The sequence below is a fragment of the Lycium barbarum genome, chromosome 6 (assembly GCF_019175385.1).
Source record: "Lycium barbarum isolate Lr01 chromosome 6, ASM1917538v2, whole genome shotgun sequence".
NCBI classification, from domain to species: Eukaryota; Viridiplantae; Streptophyta; class Magnoliopsida; order Solanales; family Solanaceae; genus Lycium; species Lycium barbarum.
Window position 1 is genome coordinate 86,039,652 of NC_083342.1, and position 9,058 is coordinate 86,048,709.

Here is a 9,058-nt window from a genome sequence, read left to right on the forward strand (position 1 = left end):
AGTTATTTTGAGAAAACGATATTTATGAAAAAGTTGTATAAGTTTAGTGATTCTTTTTTTGTTTGGAGTTAATTTGATTTCACATTTCCAAACAAAATTTTATTTCACTCTTTTAGGATAAATTCATCTTCTTTAAAACAATCTCAATTTTGTCTTAACAAATATAAACTATCTTTTTTTAAGTTAAATTTTCTTCAATTGGTGGTTCGATCTAAAATAGTACTAATTTAAATTATAAATATTGTGAGTTTTTTGCAACTTTTCTACAGAATTTTATGGTTATTATCTAAATTTAAAAAATTTATTTACTTATTATCTCCAAGATTATAAGAGGTTTACTGTACACATTAGAGCCAAAAAAAAAAAAAATTGAGAGAAAACTTAAAAGGAAAAAAGAACAAAAGCGGGAAACGTAAGCGCCAAAAATTTAGCAAAAAGAAAGACTAAAACCTTTTCAACTTAGGTTTTGTTCAAAAGCGGGAGTAAATTAAAACCCATCACCATTTGTAAACTGACCTAGCAAATTTCTCAGCTTTTCTGGTAAATCTTTCTCTCTTTTATTCTTTCTTGTAATTTGGGGATTCTTTTTTCGACCTAGCTAAATGATCCAAGTTTGAATTTTTTGTCTGTTGAATTGGAATTCATGCCAAACTGAATTAATCCTTTATCTATTAATATGAAATTTGTGCCAAACTTTTAGCTTTCTCTTTTAACTAGTAGATTGATTAATGGGTATTTTTTTTAAGAACACCTCTATGTGTAGAAGACAAACTTGATGTGTAGCAATAGAACTTGCTTGATTTATCAAGAAAAAGAAGTAGAGGGTGTTTTCAGTGCACATTATTTGGATTGAAGTTGCAGCATATTCAATTGGTATTTAGAAGCTTTTCTCTGAGATCTTCCCCCAAACCCCTTGTTTTTAATTCGTCCAATTATTTCATAAAATCTTACAATTAAATTGATACTGTGATCACGACTATGTTAATGTGGTTTATCCACTTTCCCCCCTCGTTTGGATTGTGGAAAATTGGTTGCAAATTATGGAGATCCTTCTAAGAACTTGAATTTTAGGAATTCACTTTTACAACTAAACATAGTCAACATAATATTTAAGATATCTAACTGTGTTATTAATTAACCCATGTAGCATAAATTTTGTTGCAAATTGTAGTTGCTTAATTTGCAAATTGTGGTTGCTTAATTTTCAGCATCTTTCCGTTAGAGTTCTTGCCTTCACTACTGCTGCTGTTGCTAAAAAAGAAAGACCAGAACCCTTTCGTCGTCGCCCCGCTAGTCGTGGTTCCCTTCTCTCTCTCTTTTTTCCCCCAGAATTCTATTTATTTTTCTTTTGAAATCTATGATTGAATTGGTTTGGTTTTTTCATAATGAAGTGGTTTTGTTCTTTGAGATCCATTCACCCTCGTTTCTCTGTTTAGGCGTTTGTTTTCTAATTCCTGAAATCTTTGTGTTTTTTTTGTTTTTTTGTTGATTGAACGATCATTTACTCCTTTTTCCGGTTGTTCCCTGCCTTTTATGTGATTAAGCATTTTATTTGTAGACTATAAGGAACTGTATATCGAATTTGGTTTATTTACTTGATCACTAAAGTTGTGTATTATATGTAGAATTATTCTATGCATCTTAAAGTATTGATGTGGATTTGTTATTTGTACATGTAGATGGAAAATGAACATCGTAGATGGATGTATGATAGGGTGTTACCTGATCGGCGGAGGTTTAGGGATGAATTTAAGCAAGGCGTTGAGGGGTTTCTTATTCAGGCAAATTTATTTTGTCAAAAGGACGGGACAATTAGGTGTCTTTGTGCGGATTGCAATTGTATAAAGTGGTTAAAACCGGAAGATGTTAGGGTTGATCTTTGTAGTAAGGGTTTTATGGACGACTATTATGTTTGGACTAGTCATGGAGAAAATGAGGGTAGTGTCGGTAATATTTGCAATCATAATTTTGTTGTTGGTGAAAGTTGTCAGATCCTAGATTGCATGAAATGGTTATGGATGCTCTTGGGATGTACAATGAGGGTAACAACCAACAATATGTTGATCAACCTCCTAATGAAGAGGCACAATGTTTTTATTCACAGTTAGAGTCTGCTAGTCGTCCACTTTCCGCAGGCATGTTGCACTCTGCGTTGTCTGTTGCAATTAGACTGCTAATTATTAAATCGGATGCGAATGTTTCTCAAGCGGGCATGAACGCTATGAATGGGCTTATGAAAGAACTTAACCCGAACTTAGACATACCCGATGATTACTATAAAGCAAAAAAATGGTTTCCAAATTAGGACTCTCGTCTATGAGAATTGATTGTTGTGAAAAAGGTTGCATGTTGTATTATAAGGATGATGCAGCTTTAGAGAATTGCAAAGTTTGTGGAATATCTCGTTTTAAACAGCTTGCCAGCGGCAAGAGGGTTGCAGTTAAGGCGATGCATTATTTACCCCTTATCCCAAGGTTAAAGAGGTTGTATACATCATTGAGTTCCGCTCCTCATATGAGATGGCACTATGAAAATAGAAGGCCACCTTGTGTCATCCATCAGATGGAGAAGCATGGAAGCATTTTAATAGAATGTTTCCGGATTTTGCTAATGAACCAAAGAATATTCGATTGGGTTTATGTGCTGATGGATTCACACCATTTTTTGTCTCAGCTGCACCATATTCATGTTGGCCAGTCTTTGTCACACCGTATAATCTTCCGCCTGAGATGTGTATGACAAATCCATATTTGTTCCTAACTTGCATTGTCCCGGGTCCAAGTAATCCAAAAATTTTGATTGATGTATATTTGCAGCCTTTGACAGACTTTGTGGCACGAAGGTGTTTTAACATATGGCATATCAACCAAACAAAACTTCAACATGCGTGCTGCTTTTATGTGGACTATTAATGATTTTCCCGCTTATGGAATTTTGTCAGGGTGGATGACTGCTGGCAAGTTAGCTTGTCCTTGTTGTATGGAAAACACTAGATCGTTCACTTTAAAACACGGAGGAAAGAATTCATGGTTTGATTGTCACCGTCAGTTCTTATAGTGGATCATGAGTTTAGGAGTATGAGAAATGCATTCAGGAAGAATAAAACTGAACATGACTTCCCACCGCCAACATTGTCAGGGGAGCAAATTTGGGAGAGGGTTAGGGACTTGTCGATGGTGACAGAAACTCCACCTTCTAGATTAGATGGATATGGGGTTGAGCATAATTGGACGAAACAGAGCATATTCTGGGAGTTACCTTATTGGAAGCATAATCTTCTCTGACATAATCTTGATATCATGCATATTGAAAAGAATTATTTTGATAATCTGTTTAATACAATGATGGATGTTAGGGATAAGACAAAAGATAACATAAAGGCTAGGAAGGACTTAGTGGAATATTGTAGGCGACCAGAATTGCAACTACAACAATCAAAAAACAAAAATAAAATCATCAAGCCAAACGCCAGTTATACATTCACTTCTGAGGATAAACGAAAGATTTGTGAGTGGATAAAGAGTTTGAGGATGCCCAAGGGGTATGCGTCCAACTTGGGCAAGCGTCCATATGTGGTTGAAGGAAAGTTGGTGGGTATGAAAAGTCATGATTTCCATGTTTTCATGGAAACTTTAGTTCCTATTGCATTTCGTGGCTTACCCGAAATAATATGGAAACCAATCACAGAGATTAGTTTGTTCTTCAAAGAGTTGTGTTCCAACACATTGAGGGAAGATAGTCTACTTTTGATAAATCAGAACATTCGTGTAACCTCTTGTAAGCTGGAGAAATTTCTTCCATGTGGTTTCTTTGATGTGATGGAACATTTTCCAGTCCACCTTGTAAATGAGGCACTACTCGGTGGCCCGGTTCAATATAGATAGATGTACCCTTGGGAGTGGTAACGATTATAAATTATTATTTAATTTTTGAATTTTGAATATTTTTTTTATTCCTATCTAACTTGAAGTTATACAGATGTAAACGGTTTGTGAAACAGAAGAATAGGATTGAGGGATCTATATGTGAGGCCTATCTCGCTGTGAAACCTCTCACTTCTGTTCTTATTATTTTGAGAAACATGTGCCATGTTTGAGAAATAAACCAACTCGACACAATGAAGGTGAGAATGATCCTTTGGCCCCGCCTGCATCCATATTCAATCAACCAGGCCGGGGTTCTAAAACTACTAAAAGAAGACTCTTGACTGAAATGGAGAAAAAGTCAGCCACAACACATGTATTGTTGAATTGCTCGGAAGTTCAGACATATTTTAAGTAAGTTTCTAACTATATTATTGAGTTTTTCAAAATAATACATACTAATATGTCACTAACAAGTGTTAAATGTGTTGGATAATTTGTTTGTGCGTATGTACGGCTGTGCTCCTGTTTATTCTGAGTTTAGTGAGTGGTTTAAATGTTATGTAAGTGTTAACTTATAAAATTCAACTAGATTTCATTTTTTATAAACTATAAATATTTTCTAACATTTTATTTTTTTCACCACTAGGTCCATGATCCAAATAATGGCATAACTAACCAGTTTCTGAAAGATATAGCTTGGGGACCAAGCCCTTACATCAAAACGGTGAAAAAATACAATGTCAATGGTTACAAGTTCTGTACTGAAGAAAGCTCCAAGCATTATAAAAGCAATAATAACGGAGTCTGGGATAAAGGGGACACTAACAATCAAGATAGAGATATTGATTATTATGGTGTGCTCCAAGAAATTTTAGAACTAGAGTATCCTGGTTGGCCATACAAAAAGTTGATACTTTTTCGTTGTAAGTGGTTTGACCCAACACCAAAAACTGGTACAAGGATAGACCCACATTACAAAATTGTTGAAGTTAAGCATACAAGGTAGTATAAAAGCTATGATCCTTTTGTCATTGCACAAAATGTTAAGCAAGTGTATTATGCTCCTTATCCGTTGCGTAGGGATAAATCGGATTGGTGGGTGGTTATTAAAACAAAGCCTGTGGGTCATGTGGAAGTCGAGAATAATTTGAATGTTGCATACCAAAATGACATATCGAGTGTTCAAGAAACGGTGGACAGAGAATTAGAAAATGAATTGGAGCATCCTGACCGCATGTATGAAGAAATTGATCTCGAGGAAGGAACTTCCATGGCAAATGAAGAGGAAGAACTATCTGTTGACAATGAATACTCTTCTTTTGAGAAAGATTCAACAGACAGTAGTGACATAAGTGAAGAGGAAGAATTACTTGTTGAAAATGAAATAAGCGACGAGGAAGACTTACCTGTTGAGAATGAAATTAGCGAGGAGGATTAATTCGTTCGTTCCTTTTTAGCGCTAGTTTTTATATTAAATATTTATTTAACTCGTAATTGAAAAATGCTATAGTCAGGCACCAACATACAGTGATGTATATGGATATTATTCTTCTCTACTTTTTTTGTGCATTATGGGAGAAAAGGTAATTATTCACACCATCTTGAATGATCTGTTCTCATGTAATTTTGTCAGTAATAGTTTTATTAGTTGCAAATATAGGAGCTAAAATCCTTTTGGCACGTTTAATTCAAGGGATCTGCACTTTTCTGCTGTTCAATATATGGTTTGCTGTGTATGTGGATGATCAATACAGAAAATGTTTTTCCTTACTTTTGAAAGTTGTTTGTGTTTACAGTTCTTTTTGCTGGAAAATGATGACATTGCATGGGATGAACTTAATTGCTTACAAAACCATCAATGATATGTGAATTCTCTGAAGTATTCTATTGGATGAATAAGGATAAAACAGCAAAGCAATAAAATGGTATCAAAGTCAGGGTAATGCCTATGCAAAAACAAAATGAGTTATTCTTATCTATACGTGGATCTATTCCTGTGGTGAGTTTATTTATGAATGCTAACATGTTTTCATTTTTTACAACCTGTATATTCTATATTGCCCCAAAAAGGCAAAATGCAAAGACATTTGAACTTTAGCATTGTACTATAACAGTGTTCCCTTCAAACTACGTGGAGTTTTTTTCGCCGCATAAAACCCAATAGACACAAGCTGGACATGTATGTTTAAGTTGCGCCACCCCACTATATTAGTCATGCTTGCTTCTCACTTTAGGCTTAGTATTGTGTCAATTGTTGCCAATCTGCCATAGTTGCAATTTCTGGGAGGTCCGTTAGGAATTTTGTTCAAGGTGATCAAATGTCCACTCCAATAAGAACAAACTTAATCCTCAATATTTTAGTTTTAACAATCTCATTATCCATTAATTAGCTAATTTATGTTCTAAAAATCTCAATTTGCACGTTGCAGATGGCATCAGGTGATAAAAATGAGCGACATCAGAGTAATAGTTCGCGTGGGAAGAGTACCACTAAGAGTAAGGGTGCGAAGAGTACTACCAAGAGTTGAGGGAAATAATCCATGTCTACATTGAGTCCATCTCATTCTAAAATTCCACCATTGCATCCTTCTTCACATGGCCCGTCATCAAAGATTAAAGGGGAATCAATCGTGTCTACACCGAGTCCATCTCTTTCTTCCATTCCACCATTGCATCCTTCTTCACAGGGGCCGTCGTCATTTTCACATTCTTTTCATGGTACTATGCCTCCCCAGGGATAGAGCTCGATGCCTCCACAGGGCTATAGCTCAATACCAGGGGTAGAGCTCGATGCCTCCACAGGGCTATAGCTCAATGCCTCCACAAGGCTCTTTCGGGATTTCACTTGTTGCCCCTTTCTACAATATGCCTCCCTCGGGTTGTTCCTCGATGCCTCCCTCTTATGTACCTCCAACTGGAATGTATTCAGCTTACCTCGCTGCTATGGAACGACGTCCATCTCCAGAGACTCCTTCGTCAGGGCTACTTGATCAGCCAGTCCAGGCCTTTCTAGGCTAAATATTGGATCGAGCAATTCTGAGGCATCTCTTAGCCAACCTTCAACGCCGTCTTCAGTTGATGGTCCAAATCTTCCATCACCTGAAAAGTTAGATCATCTACGCAGGGTGCGCATCATCGCTGATTGATAAGGGTAAGTTTATTCTTTTATTACATTCTAATTCCTCTATTATTTTCTAATTCCTGAATTAACAATTTTAAATGCTTTAAAATTGTTGTCTTGCAGGTTTTATCCTTTTAGGCCAACTGCAAATGCAATCTCAACAGCAATCCAGAAACTTTATAGTGGTGCCTTCGCGACGTGGGGTGAAGTTCCATGTCATACGCAACAGACGATCCTTAATGAGTTTTGGTATGTATATTTTGGATCACAAAATGGATTAAATGAGTCTTCTCCTCTAATTCTAAAATATCTTAAAGTACTATAGTGGGAACTCTCTGTTAATCATATTTGTAACTGTTTGGCTAGCTTGCCCCAGTATTTGACAATTTATGCTAGAGAACTGTTTTATGTTTGTTGATTTGAGCTGTCCTCCCCTAGATTAGTATAATAGGTCAAAATATCATTAGGAGTTCCCAACTGCTCCAACTTATGATGAAAATGAAGCAAGTCTGCTTGTTTAGTGGTTGTTCCATGTTATCTATCTTAAACTTTGTGATGAACTCACTTCACACAGAGAGAGCATGTATATTGATTTTGGCACTTCAAATTCCATGGAATATGTCTTCTTAGTGTAGGCACTTCGAGTCGTCTATTCCTCTGATGTCTTTTACATTTTTTTTTTACAGAAAAAGTGTACATGGAACCCTGTCGAGGATCATGTTATTAGAAGCAATTTTACAATGAAGGCGAGTTCTCGGTTGTCAAAGATTTTTTCTGACGCTCGAACTAAGGGTCAAAAGACTGGCTGGCTTGGGACAGATTACTGGGAGGAGCTTAATAAATACTGGGCTACGTCGGAGTTTCAAAAGAAGAGCTCCCAGACAAAGGCAGTTCGAAAGTCTAAGAAGGGTGGTGTTACACCTCGGAAATTTTTTCGTTGATGCACAGTGGATAACGAAGGGCACGAAGTATACGGTGTTTCAATAAGTAAGAAATAGCATTGGATGATCCAAATTGAGATTTCGAAGGCATTCGAGGTAATAGAAGAAAGTTTGCCAAGAAAGACAAGGTATACGTCATGTATTGAGAAGGATTTATGAGTACTGAGTTGGTAATGGATTAAGGATGTTTTGGAGAAGAGTGATAACGTCCCTTAGATTGGTAATGAGGTGTTAAAAAAGTGTTAAGAAGGTTCCATAAGAATTGGAGATCAAACGAGTCGACGAGAATGAATTCCAGAAAGTTGGGCATTGTACGGCCAAACATACTGGCCGTATGTTCAACCGTATAATCATCCCAGATTAGCATCCCTCACTGGACCAAATCTACGGCCAGACATACGGTTAGTATAATTTATACGGACCATATGTTGGTCCATAGAAACTGGTCGGGTCAGATTTTAAGTTGATATAAGGAGGGTCCAAGTTCATTATTTCATCTTATTTTCTCACTCCACACCTCAAGAACCCTCTAGAAAACCCTCTACACTTATCCCACAAGAATTCAAGAAAGATTCATGATCAACCTCATCAAACCAAAGAAATCAAGTGTAAGAAACTCATTGAAGTTCATCCAAGCCAAGAAATTTCATTGGAGGTGAACTAAGGTTTTGGCTCAAGAGAAGTATTTCCACCCAAGGCTTATTCCTACACCATCTAAGGTAAGTTTTATGGTATTTCTATGTTGTTTAAGGTATTGAGAAGCTGAAACACTTGGATTGTAGAGGGATATAAAAAATGGGTCTTGAATGTGAGAATAGTGATGTTGGTGAGTAGTAGCTTGGGTTGAGTAATGATTCTTGATATATTATGATTATGATTATGCTATAAATGATATTAAGGACGTGGGATAAGTATTATATGTGAGAAAACTCAATAGTGAACTATAACCATGATTATGGAGGAATTGAAGTGAAATTGTGAAATGTGGATAATGTAGATGAATGATGATTGTTGCTTATAATATTGCGAATGTTGTTATGGATGTTTGGGAGTTGATATGGAATATGGGGAAGGTTGTATAAACAAAGGAAATACTGCCCAATTTTCTCTAGCTTTAGTAAGAACGTTCA